The sequence below is a fragment of the Anser cygnoides genome, chromosome 2, assembly GCF_040182565.1.
Source record: "Anser cygnoides isolate HZ-2024a breed goose chromosome 2, Taihu_goose_T2T_genome, whole genome shotgun sequence".
NCBI lineage: Eukaryota > Metazoa > Chordata > Aves > Anseriformes > Anatidae > Anser > Anser cygnoides.
The window spans coordinates 19,688,526-19,713,518 of record NC_089874.1 but is presented as its reverse complement, the minus strand read 5'-3'; positions in this window follow the sequence as shown (position 1 = coordinate 19,713,518).

The following is a 24,993-nucleotide window of genomic DNA, read 5'->3' as shown; positions in this document are numbered from 1 at the left end:
GTTCCAGCAGCTATTAGCCTTCCCTTGATTAGATAAAATTAGCACAGCTCCCTCAGTCTCCCTCAGTCCATGCCTCTGACCATCCCAGCAACCTTCCACTGGACCCTTTACAGTTTCTCCACGCCCCTTTTGGACAGCAGGACCCCCAAATGGGTGCAAAACTGAATAGATCTGGCCACTGCCCTCATGTAGCCCGGTTTGTGGTTTGCCCTGCTCAGATGAGGACATGCTGGTGATTCATGCTCAGCCTCATGCTCCGTGTAGCCTCATCTCCTTTTCACCAGGATGACTTTTCAGTGAGGTGCTTCCCAGCCTGTCGCTGATGCACGGGGTCTTTCTGCCTGATGTGCACAGTTTGCAGGTTTCCTTGTCGAACCTCTTGAGGTGTCCATTGGCCCAGATCTCAAGTTTATCAAGGAGCCCCTGCTCTGAAGCTTTGCCCTTTGTTCTGTCAGTCCAAATAGTTGAGTGTCATCAACGCATATGACTGTGCCACCATCGAAGTTGTCGATGAAGACATTGAACAATGCGGATCTCAGTACTGACCCCTTGGGTGATCCTCTGGACACTGGTGACCACCACACATGGAGCCATTGATCACCACCCTTTGAACCTGGTGTTTCTGCCAGTTTCCAGCCCTTCGTACAGCCTGTCCTCACAGCCCACACACTGAGCTTCCAAATGACGATGTTGTGGTGAGATGATGTCAAAACCCTACTGAAGTCGGGGTAGATGACACGCAGAACTTTCATCTTCTTCACGCATTCAGTCATTTCCTCTTAGAAAGCACGCGGGTTGGTTGAGTTCAGTTTGCCTTCAGTAAATCCATACTTACTGTTCCCAAGTCCTTCTTGTCCTTTATGGCCTTGGAAGTGGATCCCAGGAGGGATATGCTCCATGATCTTCTAGTGACTGAAATGATGCTCATCAGCAAATAGTTCCGCAGTTTCCTTTCCTGTGTTTCTAAAGGCAGATGAAGTTTTAGACCTTTTCAGCTATCAGGGACTTCCCCAGTCACCACAGTTGTTACAGACAGCAGGCAGCAGTCTCACAACCACCCTGACCAGCTCTTGCAGGAAATTAAATGTGTCCATCTCTGGTATGCTCCCTTTCTGCATTTTGCACCATCAAGAAGATGCTCATGTAGCCAGTCAGGTCTTCTGCCACAATTCCATCTTTGCGCAGAACCGGGTTGTTTTTTTTTTTGCTGAGCTCTTGGTAAATTTTCTTTAAAAATCATTCAGATCCTCTGGGCATATTTCCACTTCATGGTTGCATCCCAGGAGACTGTATTTAGCGAGTCCCTGAGAAAACTGCAGTTTGTTTTCCTGAAGTCCAGAGCCTTTGTTGCTTACCTTCCCAGCCTTTTTCTACACCCTGGATTCAGTTCTGGTCTCCTAGGACAGATCCTGACACAGTGACCACATTTGCCACCAGCAAGTCACCAGCACATAACCCCTGGCTCTCCCCTTCTGCTTTCACGGTAAGAAATGATCACCAGCACAGTGTAAGAGGCCCCTGGATTGCCTGCTCATGTTGTGTTCCCTTCCAGCACATGCCTGGATGGGTGAAACCCTCCGTTAGGATCAGGAGATTTCTGCCCATCGTCTCTAGAAAGCCCTGTGCATGGGATCCTCCTGGGTGGGTGCTCTGTGAGCGGCAGCCCCCTCTCCACTGGGACTGTCCCTCTGCTCTTCGCCCAGGGACTCCCCTGCTCTCAGCTTTCTTGCTGGAGCTTTCTTGCTGTTGGGGGGCTCCTTAACAGCGAGCACAATTCATATCATTCGTGTTTGATTCACGGTGACTCACATCACCTCGACTCATTCTGAATCTCTTGATTCACGTCATTCTTGTTTCCTAATCAAGGTGCCACCAATTTCCAACCTTACAGTCAAATGCAGTTGAATCTCAGAAATCTAATTCCTTTCCTTATTATCTGGGCTCTGTGTAGAACTGTAATAATAATAATAATGACATATATTTCTTTATCCTCAAGCTCTTTCAACCTGACCTGCACAAAATCTAGCATTCTCTGACATACACACTGTGACAAACTGACCATAGATAGCTGCATTTGCACCCTAGCACGTGGCAGCTGTGAAGGTGGGGGCTATCAGAGGGCGATGTGAGCTACACTTTGCACTGATGAAAGTACAACACCAACGTTAACACCAGGCTGAACAGGCAGAATTTTATTCCTTTATTGGTTAATCCCCCAAAGCCCCAAACAATCATGCAAAGAATAGACTCTTTTGAATGAAAGTCACATATTAACTTTATATTTTGCTTGCCCTCCAGTTGAGTGCATTTTTTTCCTCCCTCTCCCACTCATTCATCTGACCAGGACTGTATATACAAGAAGAACAGAAGCGAAGCTCACAAGTCCTTGTTTTAAAGCAAAAATCCTGATGCAGAGCTTGGGCTGCTCCTGCTGCCAGCAGGTAGTGCAGCCTGGCTCTACGGTGACTCATGGCCCTGTGCCACATCGCAAATAATGCTGGTATTAATCTCCCCTTGCTTTGTTCTGCCCCCCTCCTCCCGGTGTCTGATTTCATGGGGCGGCATAGCCAAAGGTCAGATAAACTACATGATGGCCAGAGCTGCTACTGAAGGAAGAAATCGGAAATGCCTCTCCCAGCATTTTCAGCAACAGGGATGGAGAGAAAATAAAATTTATTTTGCTATCAACCTGCCTGATTTGTCATCTCTTGTTGCTGTTTCAGTACAGAAAGCTGTGGTACAGCCAAGGGGAAGTGGCCAAGACCAGCTCTGTTAAAAATGTTTCTGGGTCTGCCTGGCTCAGTACATTTTTTCCTCAAAATGTTCTTTCTCTGGGTGTTTGATCATTTGCAACAAATGACAGTCCCAAGCTGAAAAAGATGCTGAGCTTTGCCTATGAGCTGGTTTTACCGACTGATTCATTAATTACCCACTTTTCCCCAGGTTTGATTCAACGTGCTGTTCACAAAAAGATAACTAGCCACGAATTAGTCAAGCTGAAGTTTGATGCGCTTTGCTACAGGGCAAATTTTTTTTTTTTGTTACCAGTTTCAGATGACTGATTGCTCCTGTGAAACTCGCAAGTGCTTCTTGCATGTTGTTTCTTTTCCTCCATGACTACCAAAAGGGCTTTTATTCAAATGAGGCAGAGCCCACAAGCACGGGGCACTTTGTGAGCAGCTAGCAAGGATGGCGGCTCAAATGGGTGTGCTTTGGTTGCACGTTTTTCCTCGCTTTCCTTTGAACCAAGCTGCCTGGTGGTTTCCGACGACGGCTGGCTCTCCGCTACAGGCACTGGGTAGTGCTGACACATACAGGACTTAGCTGGAAAGAGAGAGAAGAGCAGAAGACAGAAATCACTTCCTGTGCACGCAGGCTTGTCTTTTTCTGTCTAATGTCAGGAACCCGTCAAAGCTCCTTCCCAGAGAAACTCCCCGGGTCGTGTCTGAGCGACTTCGGGGGTGAGACAAGTCGCCTGCGGTTAGGGAGATGCAGAGAGCAGTGGGTTCGTTCTTCAAAAGCTTCACAAAATCATGGGCAGGCATTTCAGCTCCAGCCTTGCCTTGTGACCTTCAAGACCACACGTAAGCAAGCCTGCAGCGTGCAGGGCTTTTTCTTGCAGCCGGGCTCTTGCTGTGCACATGGGCATTAGACTGCTGTCGGCCGGAGCAGGCAGCGTTTCATTCCCAGCTTTCGCAGGTGTGTAAGTACCGGCACAAAGCACACAAAGGAGGAGGGATGGATCCAGGCAGTCCACTTTTAGCTTGGCCTCTATGGCAGTCGGCACCAGGCATGGCACTGCAGTGAGCAGGGCTTGTTCTGCTCGCGAGGGGAAGGTCCCCGATCTCACTGCCCCCTGCCCCAGCAGCCAGCAGCTGCCCCGGCCGAGGCTCGGCAGGACCCCACCCCACTGCTCACCCCGGGCAGTCTCCTGTCAACCCCGTGGCTGGATGGTGGAAAAACTGTGTGGGAGCCCTTCTCTCTTTGGTTAGCTTACCCAGGGGGTGTTACTTTGTGGAGAGGGGTTATTACCGCTCCACTTTTGTTCTTTGTCATTGGTTCTGCCTTATTTTTACGTGGATTAACTGTTAATAATAATGGGGAGCGTTAAGCTTTAGCAAACAGCTGAGCTCTGCACAAATCCAAGAAAAATGCAGCCGTGGCCATGCAGGAGCCCCAGCGAGCCAAGCCCCTGGCCGGATCCACCACAAGAGGTGCAAAGAGCAGGCAAGCACGTGCAAGCTCTTCGTGGGCCTGGGCATCCCCCAGTGCTGTCCTGTGGGCTTCTTCCATCCCCCCCTGCCCCTCACCATTGCCCAGGGAGGCCGGATCCTGCCCGGTGCGGAGGGAGGGGGAGAAGCACGAGGAGAGCTGGCCTTGGCCGTGGATGCGGCCGCGGAGGGAGGCACCGGCATGGGAATGTGGACGGACAGGCGGAGGTGATTAATGGTGATATGTGTTATTTTAATTGAGTCATGTTTGGCTTCTCGCTTTTGTCAGCACTCTATTTTTTGCTGTTGTGGTGGTGTGAATTTGGAATTAATGTAAAGTATAACAAGTGTCCCTCAGCTGGCAAACATGGCTGAGACTGAAAATTAAAATGCTATGTAAATCTCACAAGATTAGGGCATAAACTGCGGCAGGCGGTGGAATGGCTGAAGCCTGAAGATGCTGGAAAGCTTCTCTCTACATTAGTCCTGATAATACAAAATCAATTTACATTGAATACATTTTTCTCAAATAACCATTCACCCTGTGCTATTTGATGTTACTAATGAATGCAGGAATTGGATCTTAATATGTTCCATGGAAATATTCTGCGGAGGTTTTATTAGTTCTAAAAATACTTTGTGGAATCGCCGTACTTTGTCATTAAAATTGCCAGGTTCTGTGATACAGATATACTGGAATTGTAATTAAAATGCTGCGGCACTGGCGGCGGCATCATCATTCTGAATTGAAATCCCGGGTCCTTTCCGAGGGCTTTTGAAGCACCGTTTATAAGACCCTACTGCTCTCCTGCTTTATCCCCCGTGGTATTTATTACAGTGTAGGAATTGAATAGACCCCCGTGAGGCAGGGTGGTGATGGTACCCGGGGAGGTGTCGGGCAGAGTCGCACAGGGAGCTGAACTAACACATGACAGTTGTCCGTGAGGTGCCTCCTCCTTTCCTGGTGCCCACGGAAAGACAACCACAGCCAACTACACCCCTGGGATGGCGAGGAGATTTGGGGCCGTGACCTGCGGGCGAGCGGCGGGTCCCGTGTGTTGGGTGGCCGCGTGCGCCGGCAGCCCACAACTCCCCAGGGAAGAAGGGAGGCAGTCCATGGACATGGGGGCACGTCGTGCGTGGACGGTGAGGGACCCCACCGGGCCCGGTGGCGAGAGGCAACCTCCAGCGCCGCAGCACGCCTGCCGCTCGCGATCCCTGTGACAAGCGGGATGGCTGCTGAGATTAAAACCTTCTGGCAGGGCGACCGGGCTGCACGGGAGTTCCGTACAACGATACAGAGCCCTCTGCTTGTAGGTCACCAGCTTAAATCTGCCTTCAGTTAGGAGGAGGTGGAAGTCCCTGCTCTTTGACAGTTGCTTGGAGCTCCATCTGCAGCACTGTTGGGGAAAATATCATTTCTCCTGCGCCGAAGCAAAGCTGCAAACTCTTCTGCTGGGGACGGGTTCGGTGCTCGGCAGAATACGGCCGCGCTGCGGGGCCGGAAGCAGGGCCCCGCTGTGTCCCGCGGGGCCGAGCAGGGCCGGGGCTCTCTCTGGCTCACCCAAAGGTGCTTCCATTGCTTCGGGGCCCCGTTGGTGGGCCTTGGGACACCCTCCTCGCCTGCCCGAGCCAGCTGCATGGCCTCATGAGCTGGGCGATTGCCGCTGCCCTCAGGACCCCGGGGGCCAGAGCGGCCGAACAAAGCTGCGGGAGAGGGCCGCACGTGGCTCTGCTTCCCGTCAACATTCCCCTTCTTCGACTTTCTACCCATAAAAGTGAAGGGAACTGAATGTGAGGCACCTAGAAGAGAAAAATCCCGTGGGATCTCAACGGGACTTTATTTGTGCAGAGCTCTCTACTGTCTTTAAATATGTTGTTATGCATATAGGCAAGCACCCCAGGCTCTGGCCCAGCTGAAGATTAAGAGTCCCAAAACAAAGACTGTCAGAGCAAAAGTGGGGAGATGACTTACAACAGCAGCATTAATATTTTTCAAATCCTTTTCAGCCATGCTTACTGCTCCCGTTTATTCTGTCACTGATTAATTTGATCAAACATCGTGAACAAATAATTTGTATTAAAAATCATGCAAGTTCCACCCTTCGCGTAGTTCACTTTGGGCAGGTATTTATTGGATAACATAGTCTCAGACTAGTGAATGTTGACATTTAATTAATACAGAAGCTTAGCACTGTGAATATGAAGAATAGAAAAAGGCCCAAGAAAATCCTGTGATAATGAAAGGAGATGACAACCAGGTTCTGCTAGTCAGACATTTCTGTTGACATTGAAGGGTCAAATGTAGATATCTGGTGGAGGGCTGCAAATAACACACTGCAGGTCAGGGTTTGCATGTACAAATAGTTTCGTATGACGCCTGACTTATACCTGCTTAAGCTGTTTGCACTTACACTGGCAGTGCTATGCTGGGTATTTTTGTCATGCCTATACACGGAAGATGCTACCAAAACAGGGGTGTGCGTGGTATCACGTGCCAAGACAGCACTGTGGCTGTGAATGTGCACCACACAGCTATGGAATTGTTTTCCAGAAACTATCCTGGTGAAAAAGCAAAATTAGGCGAGGAAAACTGCATCTATATTAGGGGATTAGCTATCATGACCTACATACCTATGCTGGCAGAACTCTGTAGTAGCTCATAAGCACTTGTGTGCTGTCTAAATTGTGACGGGTAACATCCGCCCACGCAAAAAGCAAACAAACTGAAAGAACTTGATTGTAATAAAGGGAAAGCATTTTATCATAGAAATCTACGGGAACGGTTTCTCTTGTCATGCATAAATCAGGAGCATGAGCTTGTCTGAATTTTCCATTCCATTAACTCCGTAGTTCTTGAGTTTAGATGAAAATAGTTTCGGAGAAAGGAAACAGAAAGAGCTATTCTGTGCTGCACGCTGATGGTACAGCAAGACATGCTAAATTGCCCAGCCACTTTGTTGGGCATAAACCTACCACCACGTTCTGTTCAGTCTGTGGCTCACCTTAAAACAGTAATTGTGTTCAGGATACAGTTTATTGTGTGTGCAGGAAGTATACTATTTTTTCCTTAGATTATTGGGCTTTATAGCTACATCCCTATTCTTTCATCCATTTCATGCTGAAATTTGACAGGGGAAAAAAAAAAAAAAAAAAAGATGTGTCTTCTTCTCTGTGTCACATTGAGATTCGACAGAGAGGTTTCTACTGAGTGGAAACAGATATTCCATTAAAAGTCCACTGCTGCTGTATAATTTAAATGCTTTTTCAACACCACAAACTACCTCAAGCCAAACAGCTGGTGTTGACTAAGAACAGTATTTCAGACTGTTACATGCTGTGATTATTACTTCCCAAACAAGAGTTTATACTTCATTTTCAGTGAAGATTAAATTAATTAGGGTGGCAATGTGATATGGGAATAAGAAGGTGAGTGAAATTAACAGTTTTCACCTACTCTGAGGTTTGTTTAATTAACTATTTCCATTTGGAAGTGTTCTTCTGGGACTGCATTTTAGCAATCATACCTCTTTTTGAGCAAATAGACTTCGCAGGTCCCCCACAAAAATACACAAGCTCATCAGAAAGAGTTACTTCTATTTTGACTACATGTGACATAGTAAAAGAAAAACGTCATATTGAACAGACTTGCAAACACTGTCTTTTCGTAGCATGTATTGGAAAGTGGTAGTACACTCCTGCTAAGTGGGAAGAATGGTGATATACGGAGAAATTGTATTCTGTTCCTTTATTATATTTGAGGAAAATCTTTTCTCATGTTGCAGGAAAATTGTCACACTACAGAGGGCTACTAATTCCTCTTTTTCTGATTAAAATGCAGTGGATATTATCCTAAACCATCAATACTGTTCGGAATGCTTCTCTCTGCACAGACTAAGGATTATTCCTCCACCATCAATAATGGAGTTTAATGTTTAAAAGCTTAGTTCTGCATTCATAACACACTGTTGATATAACAAATCTTCACTACTTTTACTGTTGTCTCAGTATTCCATAAGTCGTTTAAAAATGACATAAACATGAAAAACTTCTGCTTTAGAGACCATCCCCTAAGAACGTGATTCTACAAAAACGCTGGTTGCCCTCACATGCCCTTAATGACCACTTATTGGCAGTAACATAACTTAAGGATTGAATTGATGCTCAACCAGGCTTTTGACTTCACAATAGCATTTGTAAAAAAATCTAATTATCATGATACAGTAGAAATTAGAAAGCAATTTGTAAATCTTTTGGTCAATGTGGTTAATACAGTAACACTAGAGCAGCCTAAACATGCATGTAGCTTTACTGGTGGGAGTAGTCTGCATCTAAGAGGACTATCTAAAAATATAATTGCAGATTCAGAGGTAAAACAGCATCGGTCTGACCGGGTTTTCATTACCACAGAAATGTGTTATACAATATAACCTATATTCCATCAATTCTGTAAGCATAGTTTGTATTCTACCAATTATATAAACAAAATTAATCTATTTTCCTATCTGAATGATAACTGTGAATACATATAGAGATCTGAATATATATTTCTTATTTAAAATCATATAAATAGTACAGAATGACTACATCTTAGTTTACAGTTTCTTCTCAAGAAGTTTTTGATGACCATTTAGACATTTGAGCTGTTTGGACTGGACCCCAAGGAATGTTTCTTTCCCCTGAAACAGGCTGGAACCGGAGTTTCCACCATTCATGGCAGTAAAATCCAGACTCATTTTTTTCTGAGTATTTTTCTATTTTTGGTTAAAAACGACTGTATCAGTGACAGTCTCGCAGGAACTGGGCAATATTTTGTCCCTCTGAAGTACATTTGAAAACACTGGATACAAAAAGCATACAAACAGAGTGAAAACAAATGAATGAGAGAGCAGAATTTTTTTGAAGCATTATTCTAACACAGCGGCCGCCTGTACTCCCAGTGCTCTGCTTTAATACCCGCCGTCTCAAAAAAGAGCAATTCAGGGGATGCATGTGCTATTTCAAACAAGTTAGAAAATCTTTAACCGTGCTTTGCTTATATATGTACAGTTCCTTAAAAAATCATCACTTCGCATTCACTGACCAGGGTTATTTTTGCTCATCTGCCAAACTGCGCTCATTCTACGCAAAAGCCAGCCATTAGCATTGCGCAGCAGCGGAGGACCGGTGTTTAAAATCAAGCTTTTTGACAGGATTCTTTTAAAAATTAGTTTCCTTTTGTGATTTGGATACAAGCTGAGCCACCTATATTTCATAGAGACAGAGAGGACAGAAGCATTTTGTTTCTGTGCAGCACGGAGTACCTGTTTTGAGTTAGCTCTGGCTCGTCTGACTCCCCTGAATGATTCTATTGATTTCAAGGGGTCTCCTCGCCTGAGAAAAGAGAGCAGCAGAGACTGGATGCTAGTTTTATTGTTTCATCCAACGCAGATTCATTTTCTGGGATCAGTTATTCTGCTTGATGAATGGGAAGTGCAACTAAAAAATTGAGCCTAGAAACCTAATGTTAGCGGAGACCCTATGAAAGTCTGATTGTGAAATATGATCCAGAAGGCATTTACTAACAGACAAAATTTGAGAATCATTTCTCACACAGGCAAGACTGTTAAAGTCAGTAATACTTTGCTTTTCCATTACAGCCAACAGGAATCCTGCTGCACAAAGGCTGACCAAAGCAAAGACAGAAAGATCTGGTGCTCGGAGCAGCAACACTTTCATTTACTGAAACCTCGTGCGTGCAGAAGGTGGAATTAATTTAATTGCAAATAAATGTCAAGAAATAAATTAACGGAACAGTGCTAAATTTTGCATCAACGATACGTTATGGGTAAGATATTCTTTTGTGTCAGTCATCTTAAAGAGAGTGAGACAAAGGAAACAGGGTAGGGGGAAAAAGGCTGTACTGAAAGCACATAGAGAAATCAAACACAGGAAAACTGTTGGGGACTTAATAGTGCTAGAGGTAAATTGGCCACTATTCTTTCTATCAGAAAGAGATGAGAGTATTTGATTAAGTTAAACAGGAGCCATTTCTTTGTTCCTGAGAACAGAGAAAGAAGCATTTCAACCAGACAACTGAGACAGGGAATCCAGGAAAAAAAATCTATTAAAGGGATAACAAAAGAGAAAAACAGTTACACTAATTCTGTCAAAATTCATAAAGCATCCTGAGAGGCTTATAAAGGTGGTATTCACCTCAGGCACACAGAGACTAGACCACAGCAGAATATTTGAGGTAGGTCCAAAGGACTAGTGATTTCTTGGCATTTTTAAAAGTTGAAGGCCTTGTAATGCCTAAGAAATAAGCTACGCAACTAAATCTTCTGAAGACCAATAAAAAGGCACAGCTGTGTGGATCTGAAATTAAATGTTACAAAGACAAAAGAACTCCACCTCCATAATATTTCAAATTATTTCACGGGGTAGTGTAGAAAGGCCGGCCAGCAGATCTGCTGAATGTTTTATCTATTTCACCTGGCACAGGCAGCTCGCACATTCTAACGAAGGTCCCAGCACCAGCAGCATTATAAACAAGAGCGTAAAAAGCCGTAATTTCTTGAAATCAGTCATGTCACATCAGTAGCCTTTTACCTCCACGATAATTTATAATATTTACTGATCAGATTGTAAAATAAAGCAAAACCTTTGCCTGCACCTATATTCACCTAAATCACTGTTCAACTTCAAGCAAAAAACAATTCCAGCCATCGTCTGTTATTTATTCTTTAGAATTTCATAAGTGTTGAAATCGTCAGTTATAGTTAAAAAAAAAAAAAGTCTAATTCTTCTACTTCTGATAAATTCATGCAGAATGTATTTTACAGCAATCTGCATACTGAACACATTTGGTGCTTGATCTTACTGGGACTAATTTAGGATAGATAGTGTTTTAAGAGCAAAATATAGCCCACCAGCTTCCATATTTAGGTTAAATGCAAAGATTTATTAGTCCTCTAGGTAAACATTGACCTTGGCTTCACCTTGGTCAATATTTACTTCTCAGGTTAATAAATCTTTATATTAACTGCAATTGAAGTCACTCTCTGCTTAAGAGATAAAGACTAAACAGGACCTCATATGAAGACAGCATTCATCAGATAAACTCTGCAGCTTGATTTATCTTCTTGCCCACTTGTCTTAAAAAATGCTAATCCACAGATAGTGAAAGATATTTCTCTTCTAGAGGGGTAGCTTTTTGTTTTTACCTGTAGTTTTGTGCACTTCACCTACATTTTAAAGTAAAGAGACAGCTTCGTGTCTCTTGCGCTTAGGAATGGCAAGTGTTTCCAGGAACATATCCTCATCACTATATCACTTTGTTGTCTGGTTATCTATGGACAAAACATAGACTATTTTATCCAGTGATGAGCCCTCTTGAGTTGGTTGCTATTCAGTTCGAATAAGGTGGCAGGTCTGACGTTTTGGAATACATAATTATTTTGGAAACAAGGTGCTGAGTGGTGAGAATGACTGCAATCAAACAGCAATAATAAATGAACAAACTAATGGGTGATGACCTTGAAAAACTGGAAATATTGAACTTACCAGAAGAGAAGACACATCAAAAATGACTTAACCCAACTACCAGGAATGGAGATCTCCATTCCTGTACAGGAAATTGTCATGAGAAGCAGCTTGAGAAGTAGAGGATGAAGTTACAGTTAGAGATTCCCTTGAAATTAACAGTGAAAAGGAAAACCAGAAAAGAACAGGTTTATATGTCTTCTCTTTCCACAATGTCAAACACCATTGCACTGATTAAAATCTCACCATGATGTTTTCTCCACGTTTAAGATGTACTTAAAGAAAAAAACAACAAACAACATATGTTTTTTCCATGGATCTGATTGAATCCAGACTAGATTGTACCTTATTTCAATTTAAGTGGATTCTGTACAGTATGAAGTATTTCTGCTTAACTGTTGCCCAAAAATTGAGGAGTTGTAGAAAGATAATTACTCAGATTATGGAGATATTAAAAATGACACTTTCTGAGAAACAGAATCAAAGCAGCATTAACCTTAGAACCGAAATGGCCAAGCAGTGGATTCCATTTTTTTTAAATGGATCTCACTTAAATAAACATCAACCACTTTACTCATGCAAGATTCCCTTTGAAGTCAATGGGATTAGCAATGGATAAAATTCAGCCTAAATTCTGTGTAGAAAGGCAGGTACAAAGTCAGTGAATCATTTAAATCCCACAGATTCTCAGCATTAGGCTTAAAAGCTGCAGAAGTCCGTGTTTGTCCTTTGCACTGGGTATTTCATTATCCACAAACAGGGGTGCAGGATGTGTCCTCTCTGAAATACACTTAACGTTAGGAATCTCCACCTACGTTCCTCTCTTCCATCGAGGTGTGTTTTCAGGATCCCATTGTTTTTCTCCACGCAATGCTGATGAGTTTACAATGATGTCTCGATGCCTTTCTGCGGGCAGTGCAGGGAAATGTCGTGCAAACTCCATTAATAAATCATTCTATTGGCATAAAGTGTTTGAATGGCACAGCCAGCTCTTCTAGCCAGACAATGTATTTTCATGGCTACGTGTGGGTAAGTGTGGGTGTGCAAAAACTACACAAATATATATACTCATCTTCCAAGCCCCAAATAAACTGATCTGCATATCTTTTTTCTTTTCTTTTTTTTTTCTTTTTCCTTCGCTGAAAAGAGCAGCTTATTCACCAAATGACAAGGCATACAAAAGGATACGAGCTGCATAAAGCCAGTGGTGGCTGGTATAATACACCTCTGACTTTCATTGTAAGTGACGGCGCAGTAACCATTCATAGCTGTATTCTCCCTGCACTTTCTTATTTCCAGTTCATGAAAATAAAACGTAGGTAGGAATTCAACATGGCTGCAAAATCAGCCGAGACTTTAAGAGAATTCTTTCTAGGATAAGCATCAATAAATAAAGACGGTTTTCCTCGATTCACTGCCGCCTGAACCCCGGGACGCGAATTTAACTGTTTGAAGCCTACACCGCGGCTAAAGGGGAGCCCCGAGAGAGGGAAAAGCAAACAAACTCCGGCTGCCGGCTCCCAATATCCCGCTTTCAGTGCCGGGGGGCGTCTCGGGAGCCGGAGGGGAGCCCCCTCCAGGGGCACCGAGGGGGCGGCGGGGACGAGCGGGGCGCCGCAGACCCCGACCCGGGCTCCCCGGGGCCGGCAGCCGCTTACCCGGGCGGCCGACGGAGGGGGAGCGGACCCCGGGCCCGCCGGGGTTGGGGGGTCGAGGGGGAGCCCCGACGGCCCCGGGGGGGGGGTTTAAGCCCCTTTCTTGCCCCCCCCCCCCCGAGCCCTCTCCCCACCCCAAAGCGGCGGCCGCCCTACCGCACCGCCTGCCTGGGGAGCCGGGCGCGCGGGGCGGTCAAAGGCGCGTTTGTGTAATTAATAAAGTAAATTAAAGGGTTTTAAAAATTAATTCTACTCATTTAGCCGCCAATCTGTTAATGAGGCATGGAAACCCCCGGGGATCGATAGTCGGGAGTAAAAACGAAGTAGGTGAAGGAGGTGCCTGCTGAATGGTAAAAGGTTTATAGAGGAAGTATCCGTATCTCGGGCGATATAAATATATATAAAAGGATCCGTATAAATCTTTTCCTGCTCCGGCGGGGTCTGTTTTCCATCAGCGCTATGGAGGCAGCCGCGGTCTTCCTGTTTTATGGGGCTCCAAACTTTCCCCTCCCGCGGACCGCGGGGCTCCGGCCCCGCCCGGCCGCATCCTCGGGGCCGCCCCATAAATATTAATACCCTGCGCGAGGCGTAATTATCTCCCCCTAATTGCGAATGCAACCAAAAATTGAGCCTGCTGTCATTCAGGCACCTCTAAATTATCGTAATTAGGGTGGTTTCTTTTTTCTTTTTTTTTTTTTTTTTTATTTTTAATGTCAAGTGAATCCCGACGCTGAGCGCGAGTCCTTGTGTGCAGCGGTGCAAGGGCTGAGCCGTACGCCGTGCCGAGCCGAGCCGTGCCGGGCGAAGCCGCCCCCGGGCCCAGGCTCGGCTCGAAGCGAGCGACGGGCCCGGCGCCGCGACATGGCGGGGACCGCCCGGCCGGGAGAGCAGCAGCGCCCCGGCGAGGCCATCCCCGGAGCCCCGCCGCGGCGCCTCGCTCCCGTTCGCCCGCCCCGAACACGGCGGCGGGGCCGGGCCCACCCGGGGGCCGAGCCCACGCCGAGGCGGCGGCGCGGAGCCCCCGGAGCCGGGCAGGAGGCGCCGCGTGTGCCCGGAGCCCCGGCGGTGTGCTCGGGGCCCGCTTCCCGCCTCCCGCCCCTTTGTCTGCCGCCCTCAGGCGACGGCCGCCATGGCCGCCGGGCGGGGCTCGGCCCCGCGACGGGGTGGCGGGGAGGGTTAGGACCGAGGAGGGGTTGGGGAGCCCCCCCCCCGACAGCCCAGGTGGCGAGGGAAGGTCCTCACCGTGTGAATTGAGGGAGCAGGGTGGCCTTTGAGCCCACCGGGCAGCCCGGAGAGGCACCAGTGCCTTCGTGAGGTGTTGAAGCATGGCTGGCGTTTAGCGCTGATAGGGAAAGTGGCACCTGCAGGTGCTCTCCAGACTGCTTTCTGTAATATTTTGGGATAGGGGAGTTACTCAGTCCCCTACATAAATCCTTTGAGGTGTCAGATACGGCGTAGCTGAGGCTGACCTCAGCCCAGTGTGGTGCTGAGGTGTGTGAAGAACCACGGTAGTTGTGCTTCTCGCCTTGGCAGCTCCCCAAAAACCAGAGCTCTTGATGAGGAATTGGGCACCCGGGCTCTGGGTCCTCCTTCAGGCTGATGGAATTAAGCCCCATCCTCGCCAGACCCAGGCTAAGGAGGGCACTGGTGCTGCCGAAGGAGGTGCACCCCTCTGGGTGAGGGAGATGGTTTGGTGGGTGACATTGGTATTACGGGGATGGTTGGACCAGATGATCCTGAAGGTCTTTTCCGACCTTAATGATTCTATGATTCTAAAGGGATACCAGGTTTGTGAGGCTGGTAAGACGGGAAACAAGAAGGGAGTGCGCAGTCCATGCTGAGGACCTTCTGCCAGAGCTGAGGGAGCCTGCGATGCTGTCCCCAGCCAGACCTCAGCCCTCCATGCAGTGATTCTCACACCAAATGAGCCTGCCCAGGTGCAGAGGTGCAGTCTGCTGAGGCTGCCGTCTGTGAGATCTTAATGCAGGCTGAAAGCGAGAGAACTCGTGTTTTGTGTGGTGTGTTGTTTCTAAGTGGGAAATGGGGCATCAAGCTATCGGAAAAGCTTGAAAACACAAGGTTAGTTCGTACATTCATCCTCGGGAAGCAATCTGTCACAGTGCCAAATATAAGAGCCATGGGAGCACACCGTTTTGCTAGCCAGAAAGGAGATGCCCCTCGCTCTGCGTCTGCTCTCACTTTTGGTGGAAAGACTTTGTAAGGAACTCTTCCCTTATCTCTGGTTTATTCATTCCTGCCCTTGTGCTGCCAGCTGTGCCGTGCTTACGGAGCTGTTTGGCCATGAGTGATGCAGACTGAAGAATTGTTATGGCTGTTTGCTAATTTTCCTGCCAAATCAAATAACTGAATTCTACTGGAAAATTGTGCACCCCTCTTTCCTAGGCACACCCCTGCTCCGTCTCTTCATTAACAGAGGTCACACACGACCCACCTGCAGCTTCTGATGTCCCAAGGCAAATGGAGTATGGGACAGGTAGAATTATAATCAATAAAGAGCTTATTTTCTCAAATACTGTCAAAAGAATAAGTGTATAAAAAGAAGCATTCAGAAATTAGGGAATGCAGGATGAAGCTTTTCTGTGCAAATTAATGCAGCCTTACTCTAACGAGCTTTTGGTCCACTTTGATTCTGAGAGTTGACATCATCTCTGCTACAAGACTCCGTCATTAATGCTGAAGATAGACCGTGTCCTTCAAGTGAATCGGGCTGTACTTAAATCACTGTCCTTGTAAGCCCGGTGTTCGTGCAGGCTGCAGTGTTGTGTGGTTTGCAGGACAGAGCGGCGTGGGAGGAGCAGCACTGTGGGCAGCAGAGCAGTGCTCCTTAGCAGGCAGCTGCAGGTCTCTGCTGCCTGTCACTTGGGCAGGTTCCTTCAGGGAAGTCTCCTGAGATGGCCATTTCGTGTCGTTCTTGGTCCTGGTGCTCAGGGGGCACCTGAGACCTGAGCCAAAGGGGGTCTGATTTGGGAAAAGTATGGGGCTACCTTAGCTTCCAAGTAGTCGAGGGCTATTCCTTGAACACACGAAGCCCTACAGGACATTGAGACTTCACAAGAGCCCAGCTTACAGTGCTAAGGTCCAAAACTGATCCCAGCCTGGGGCCATCAGTCCCTGCCCCACTGCTGCAGTAGGATGCTGGTCTCCAGCTCCCCACAGCCCCGTGCTGCCTGGATGTGGCAGGTTGTGGACCCGTGGGCTGACTTCCCAGACCTGCCTCGCCTCTGTGGGCCTGATCAGCAACGGCTGATCTCAGTTACCCTCATAAGGCCTGGTCTGGATTTGCTGGCTTGCACTTCTGGCTTTACCTGGCTCATCACCGTGAATTTTCTGATGATCATGTTTGAACCTGTCTCCACGGCAGGGCTGCCCTGCATGCCTCTCTCGGGGCGGTGGGGCTGGCCACCTGCAGTGAGGTCCCTGCCCTGCTGGCCCTATCATCCCCCTTCCCAGCCCCACCAGCCCTTCTTGCGCCCTGACAAAAAACTGTTTGAGAAATCTAATGATTTGGCTTGAAATTTTGTGTTTCTAGGTCTTGTATGTACAAGAAGAGAACAATGCCATCTTGCCTCATAGTGATGTAGTGCAAATATTTCAGTATTTCTAATGAAATGAGCTAGCAAGGTGGGAAGACCAGAGAAAGACCCTCAGAGAAATGACTATGGCGGGCTGGAGAGCCTCTGCAGGAGCGTGGTAACAGCATGTCTCATCTTAGAGCAAACACATGGGAATGAAGAACTGTGTGTTTCTTTATTTTTTTTTTCCTCTTTGCTGTTTTCTTAACCAGCGAAACTGCTTAAAAAGAGGTCCTTCAAAAGTCACTAGGAGTGTCGGCTGTTTAAAATAATCCTACACAGGAATATTTTTCAGTATGTAGTCCGTTACATCCCTCTCCCCATATTCGGTTTGCTGGAGGAGGATGCAGTGGCAGGGATGACAATCTGGCCCCATGGAAGTCAACGGGAGTTTTCCACTGACTCCAGGAGAGTCAGCATTTCACTCGGGGCAAAAAAAAGTTCCACTCCTTTGCTTCCTTAAATTAAGCCAAGGTCAGTGCAAACTTGGTGAGCCCCAAGCGTTACAGAAAGCTGTTTTCTCAAGCCCGCAGACACTGTCCATGTTTTAAGTAAACCAGATTGTTTTAAATTCCAATTTCAGTAGAAAACACAGATGTGATAAATGCCACCTATGAGCAGGAAGCTGATTGTGTATACGGATCAACATGTTGCTTAGGCTTGGTCCAGAAAAGCATTTTGTTTATGTTACAGGAACCATAGTTTGTTTAGTAGGAAAGTTTGGTACTGTTTTTAGGTTAAATCTTAGTCTTTTAACAATAGGTATAGGCCAGTACTAGGAATGTGGGTATGACTATTCATAGTACTGGCCATATAAGACGGACAGATGAATACCATCTATGAATAGTGTTTTGCAGCTATTTGCAGCTACCATTTATTAGCACGTGGAGCTTGGTCAGAAAGCCTGGCTGTGCCTTGCCCTCGAGCTGAGCTGTGGCCCAGCAGCAGCATCACGTCCCAGCGAGCAGCGTGGCGGGAGGGCTCCTCGAGGAACCGTGCTGGCTCTGCGGTGCCTGGAGGCGGTCTAATGACATGTAAATGGCATGCAGGTGTCTCCCGCCTGCGTGGCGGTGGAGGAAGGAGTGAGGGTGAGCTTCCAGAGAAATGAGGACGCTTTCCCTGAAGGCACGGTTTTGCACTGGTAACGACTTTCCCCTGAGCACCTTCACCAGGAATGAAAAACAGTTAACGAGGTGCTGAGATGCTTTTTGCCCAAGCACCCACGTTGTGCTCATTGCCGGAATCCAGCCCTCACTCGCTGTGCTTATGAGCATCACCAAGTCTCAGCCCAGACTTTCTTTGGGTTGAAAAAAAAAAAAGCAATTTTTGTAACAAAGCCTTGTACCGTACCAGCTCAGAGCAGGAAGCCAGGGAGGGACCGTATCCCTTGGAAACTGCAGGGGGCACAGTGTCATTACTGGAGTTGCGTTGGGCCAGGATATCTCGCCTTCCTTAACGAAAAGCTAACATGGGATATTTAGTGTCAGAAAATCAAGTCCCGGGCTTGGTGAGTCATACAGATGCCGACATCTGACGCTGGTTTGGTGCTTCAGCTCATCGCCAGCCAAAAAAGCCATACCTGTTGGAACACCTTTTTCCCTTTCAGCAGCAGCAGGTCATCCGAGGAGCTCGTTTGTCCAGGCAATCCTTTGACCTCACCCTGTGTAGCACAAGGTGGTACAACTGCAGGTGTGCTCGCAGCTACAGCACCGTAGCAGGCCTCGAAGCGGCGGTCAGCGCGGGCAGACAGCGCTGCTAAATCAGCACGGCGCGGTTCCTCCAGCAGCTGGGCCTGGTGAGGAGCCAAGAGGCAGCTCCGCAGGCACCAACGCAAACTGACGGTGCGGCCTGTCGAGGAGCCCCGTGTCACATCAGGGACAGAGCTGCTGTCATCCTGTAACGCGGCATTTGTTCTGGGCTCGTCAGAAGGAGAACGCGATGCAGAGGGATTTGCTGAACACCCAGCATGAGGGATTTGAGGGAACAGGTGCACTTCTCCTTTTCAGAATGGTCAAAAGCACTTTGCATTGAATATATAAAAAAATATTATTAATCGTAATACTTTCTGCTAATAAACAATACTTTGAAATATGTTAGTTTGGAAGCTGAATATATTCCATGTTACCTTGGGTGCCTGCTTCTTACATGCAGCTGTGGGAATCACATCCCTCTCACCTGCTCTGGTACAGAAGTATGAGGGATTTGAGTATGCTTTCATTGTGTGGACATAGATGTGGTCATTCAAATGTTTGTTTTTTTTTCCCTCTTTTTTTTTTTTTCCCTGCAGAAATGCCTTGTAGAGCTGACATCACCAGTTCAGCAATCTACAGTGCTGAATAATCGTAAACATGTTTGTCCTACTTATTCCCCTGGAGGATTTTTCCACTTAAAATATTTAAAGGAATACGTACTTGCTGTGACATAGGTATATTTCAGAAATATTGTAAGATTATACTAATTCTAAATTTCATAGATTTAACAAAGACTTTTCCACAATTAAAATCCAGCAGGTTTTGCCTGTAGATAAAGAACTCTTTACTACTTCAAAATGTTATAATTGTCCAAGCAAAAAACATTTGTTTTATTTATAGGAAATCATCATGTGGCATTAAATACATATGTGTTAAGAGACTGTTTTATGATCTTCAAACTGATAAATTACCTCTAGAAACACTGGCTTCTTGGCGGGTTATCTCTGCGAAGTACAGCTAGGTGAATAAAGAGTTTGGTTTTGCTTGAGAGCTTGCTTTTGCCATGCACTTGTGATAGTTTTAGGTTATGCAAACCTTTCACCTCTAACTAATAATTGTCTGAAGGGATCAGAACAGAAAATACAGACTTTTTTTTTTAAAGGTTTCTATGAAAAGGAAAGTTAACAAGAGAAAATCACTAACAGTTTTGAATAACAGTACAAGGATTGCGTGCTCTTGTGTAAGCTTAATGTTTATCCTTTGGCGTAGAGAAGAAAAGAGAGAGAGACTGGGGAAATGGTGTTTCCAGAGCTGCTGGGAAGCACTCTTAATAGCTTCATACAATTTGTTGTAATACGTGTTAGCATTTCAACACAAATGTTAAGAAAAATATAAAGGCAGAGTTAACTTCTTATTTTTTGTTGGATACTAGTGTTGTTTGCAGCTTATCAGTCAAATAAATATCCCGAGAATGTCACGATTTATTCAGATACTTTTCTGCAAAGGTAGTTCATTAAGAAAGTTCATTAAATAATATCTGAAAAATAGTACCGTTTTGTACCAGCACAGTGCTTGGGATTGTATACCCTCCTAGTCCAAAAAATGGGATTTTTTTGCATTTATCTTGCCCATCTGTAATAGTTTAGTTTACAACAGAAGGATACATTTCAGTCGGTAGAAATTCCACCTATATTTAGGTGACTACATTTTCAGATAGCAAACTGGTCAGATCGAGCAGAAACTGCCGGGTACTTTTCATAGGTGGAGTGACTGAGAATCTGGTTTCAAACCAGACAGGCTCCCAGGATGACAGGGACCTGGTTAGGGAAACTATGTGGTGCTGACTCCTGCAGGTGAATTGCAGTTTAGGATTTAGAGATCAAGCCTCCCCAAGGTCTCTCCCCTCTGACTTGAAAGAAATACCTTACCCCAGCTCGGGCAAGCATTGTAACCATAAGCGTTTGAGCAGCTGCACCAGGCAGAGACCTGAGGGGATTCTTTGTTCCACCTCAGTTCTGTGCTGTCAGCACCTTTCTGCAGCTGGGGCCAATCTCTGGTATTCCTGAGGCAAACCAAAACAAATAATTCCGTTAATCTGACTTCACCAGCTCCAGCACTTTCTGCAGATCTATGTTTTGTGATTGATTTCGAGCTCTGCGTGAAGCTTTGCTGTGATTAGGATATTCTTATTGTGCCTTGCCTATTAGGGACTAATATCTCGAAGGCTCGAACTTCAACTTCCCCTAGTGTGGGGTGCTTACGGAGTCCCCCTTTTCTACCTGAACACCTGTTTCAAAGAAAATGTGCAGCAACTCTGTAGCTGAAAGTAATCTGTACTCCTCTGTCAAATTTGGTTAAAGCTGGCCAGAAGATTTGGATGATTACCGGCTCGTACACATACAGAGACACATGGTGCCTGTACGTCTCTGCTTCCTTAGGAAACGAAGCTGCAAATGACATCCGTATCTTTTCCTAAGATCAGAAGCCAAATTATTACATCTGTGTGCGTGGGGAAATCCTTCCTTTATGGCTCCTGTACTTAGTGGCAGAAAGCTTGAACACAAAACTTGAAAAAAGAATTGCTGTCTTAGAGGAAAGCTGCAAAACTTATGAACCTGGCCAGTGTCCATAAAGGAGCTGGGCTGAAAACAAATTCCAGGGTCAGACAGGACAGTGGCTATCCAGCCCAGCCTAGCTGTGCATTTGTTCCTTGGCTTGGGTTTTTACAGCTTGTTTTCCAGATTTTTATTACTTTTATGGAGCTGTCTGTAAGGAAGATGAGAGGTTTTTGAGAAGTGGACATCGGGACTGAGCATAGCAGCGGTCTCAGGAATGCATTGCACTGTAGCAAATTAATTCCTATCACTCAGCATTTCCATTTTCACCCTGTGCTGCAAGCCTGTGTTCTGGTGCTTGTTTGAACTGACCTCTGCTTGGCTCTGAGAAGCTGATTCTCAAAGTAGTTCTCTCCTTCCAGCATCACCTGCATTTCTGATCACCCTGTGGCTGTTCCAGAACATCCTGCTGGGCTATGGCCGCTCAGCACAGCTTGGAAGAGTAATGTTACCTTCATTGCTCTCTGCAGCCCTTAGTGCCATGTGCTGACCAAAATCATTGTGTGGATCATTGCCGACTACATTAAAAAGCAGTAGATCTCTGGTTCCTCAATCTCACACTTCTGTTGCAATCACCAAATACCAAATAGCTGAGAAGGTTTCTGGCGAGGTGTGTCTTTCGTTCCCTTCCAGTGTTGGTCCATGCAGATATAAAAACCTACTCTTGCTGCCAGTCACTTTCTTACCCTAGGTTAGTTTGTGGTGGATCTAAGGATGTCAGCCTCAGTGGTGAGCCCTGTGGATCAGCGTGAGTCCATGTGATACGATCATTTTTTTTTTTAATTTTTATTTTTTAATTAAGAAATATCAAGCATAAAGCATGTATGAAAAACTATTACTAAAAGTGCAAAGTCAAGCCATGGAAAAAATTCTGTAACCTCAGAAATGAGACTAACTGGAGGATTTTAACTGGGCACTTGTGGGTCATTCCCTGGGTATGGATTTTGATTCCACGTTCATGATGTTTTCCTGGATCCTCGTTGAGCAAGGTGCCTCCTGTAGAGAGTATTCAATGACACACATTGAAATAGGCAATGGACTGTAGTCTGATTTCTTCATTTGTTATAGAGGTGATAAAAGCATTGTTAATGATTACGGCAGTTGAATGATATTCTGGAGAACTGGAGTCCATCCTTGCCATTGCTGCAGGACTCTTCATTTTCCTGGACGTATTATTTTAACAAAATCTACAGGTAATCACTGTTTTCATGTTTGTGAAGTAGGACTTGTGGGAGTGCTAGACACTCAAAGGTGAAGGTGGCCTAATGAGAGCTGTGCTTTGAATCTGTGAAGTCCTATGTAACATCAAATACTTTGAAAAAGCAGGCTGCTGGCATCTCCAATTATTATTTATATTTTCCCCTGAATCTGTCTCTAGTTCAGTTCATGTTCTGTAAAATGGGAGTGATAGTACTGGTTCCCATAAAAATATGCAACAGAAAAATAGCAACATATTAGAGAAATGTTCCGATATAGCAATAAATGCTCATGAAGAAATGACTGATTCCTTTCTTGATAGTAGAGTTTAAATAGCGTGTAAAAATAATGCTTTGGGTTATACCTTGAATAACAGGAAGAAAACAAAACGCTAAGCTTCTGTTCATTAAATTAACGCTGTTTTATCTGCACTGAGTAATGTAGAGATCTTGTGGAAGAACACTGTGCAATTGTGTAACCAGAAATCATATACGAAAATCTGATGAATATTTATGATTCTGGAGGCAAATCAAAATTGTACAGATATTTAGTTCTATTTTTTTCCCAAATTCAGTGGCAGTAATCCACTAACATATCAACTATTTTTTTTTTTTTCAGGAAACAGCATGAAAGATTATTTATCAGGAAAACAATGTAAGGAACATCACCAGGCATTGTGTGTCCATTTCCATGTACTCCCTCCCTGCCTGTTGCCATATACATATCGTAAATCCTCTACATTGTTGCCCTCTAAGGAACTGTGCAACTGCTTCATTGTTCGCATGTCAGTTTGCATATGCAAATGACACGATGCCATACATTTCCGCAGCAGAAAAAGCTGTTTCTATAATCAGGAAAACTAGCAATTAATGAGCTGGGAGTAGGAGCAGATCCTGCTACAGGCAGGAACAGCGGGCTTTTGTGCCCTCTCTTCTATGACTTGTTGTATATCTGCTCGGTTTTTCAAACTGTTACACGGCTGAGACAGCCCCTGGTTGTCTTTCTGGTTAATTCTGCCTTCTGAGGACTCGGCGCTGTGTAAACACGCAATTGAAAGCTCATTGACTCCGAAAAGGAATTTAAAGGTGGGGGGACTTGATGTGAAAAAGTACATAACAGAACAGCGAGCTTTCAGAAACCTGATTTCCTCAGCAGATGTGTTGCTCTCCAGGCTGTCTTACAGCTGAAGGAAGGAAAATAGGAAAGCAGCAACAATTGAGGCAAACTTTCACCAGTGGCGAGCACGTGTATGAGCTGGGAGATGCTGCATAGAGAGAACATTAAGAGGAGGCATTGCCTGCTGGAAGCTTGCTCTGCCATACTTTCCGTATATACTTCCACATAATCCCTCTATTCTGCCACTTTTATCTAATAGCAGCCTACTCTGGTACAAACGAACAAATTTTACAAATGCTTTTGGATTGTAGCATGGTATTTAAAAGGAAACACAGATGTTAGTGAACAATTCAGAGAGGAAATGAAAAGAGGAAGAGCATCTGGAGGCTTGAGTCTGGGCTGGAGCTCTGTTTGTTGGTTGATTTAGTACTCCTTGGCCTTTGCAATCAGATCTGGCCTTTGTGATTTTGAGTAGGTGCCCCGAAGTATTGCACAGCATATCTGCCTCTGCTCTGCTCTGGGCATGCTGCTGTGCACAATGCTAATTCAAGGGCTTGGAAGAAGGACAGCTGGATTTCTTCGGCATCAACTCCAGTTGCAACAGTCACAGCCACGAGTTTTACATCCCTCGCAGTTCTCATCGACCTCCTGGTAATGCTGATGCCCAGAGGCAGCTGTCCGCAGTTAGAGAAGTTTGGCAAAGGACAGTCCTCCAAAGGAAAGGGGGTCTGGGGACTCTCGTCTACCCCAAGGGCTTTGTGTTTCAGCCATTGCTCTGGGTTCAGGTGAAGGTGGTAAACCTGTTCCTTTTATAGATTTAATGGAAAGGTTTGCGAGTGTCTGCAAAACAAACTGTTACACCACCTGTGGTGATAATAAATATTTTACGCTCTGCAGAAGTGAATTTGTCTTAACAAAGCTCTTGGTTACAGTTACCTGCGTGTTTCTGTTTTGCTCGTGCATGTTTACTGCATCTGCACATCTGAACAGCACTGACAGAAATTTCTTGCCTGCATTCAGCTCCCCTCAGACAGACGAATACAGGGTTTGGAAGCAGCTGTATGTTGGGCACAAAGTAGTGCAACGTTATCACAATTCCTCGATATTTCTTTGCTTAACCTCCCAGTACCCCTCTACTTGCTCTCCCTCAGCCTCTTTGTCCTCGGTGAAATGTGAGAATCAATGCGCAATAAGGCTTACATACAGGGTGAGCCTCGCTTTGGATCTAAATTTTACTATTTAAAGAAACAGTTTTCTATTTTACACTCTTCCGTTGGCTTTGTCAACGTGTCCTGGAAATACTGAGTTATCTTTTGCTATCAGGGATGTAGTTCATGTCTCCTAATAAGTGATATAGGCGTTATCTGTGTTTAATGTAGAAATGTCTGCCT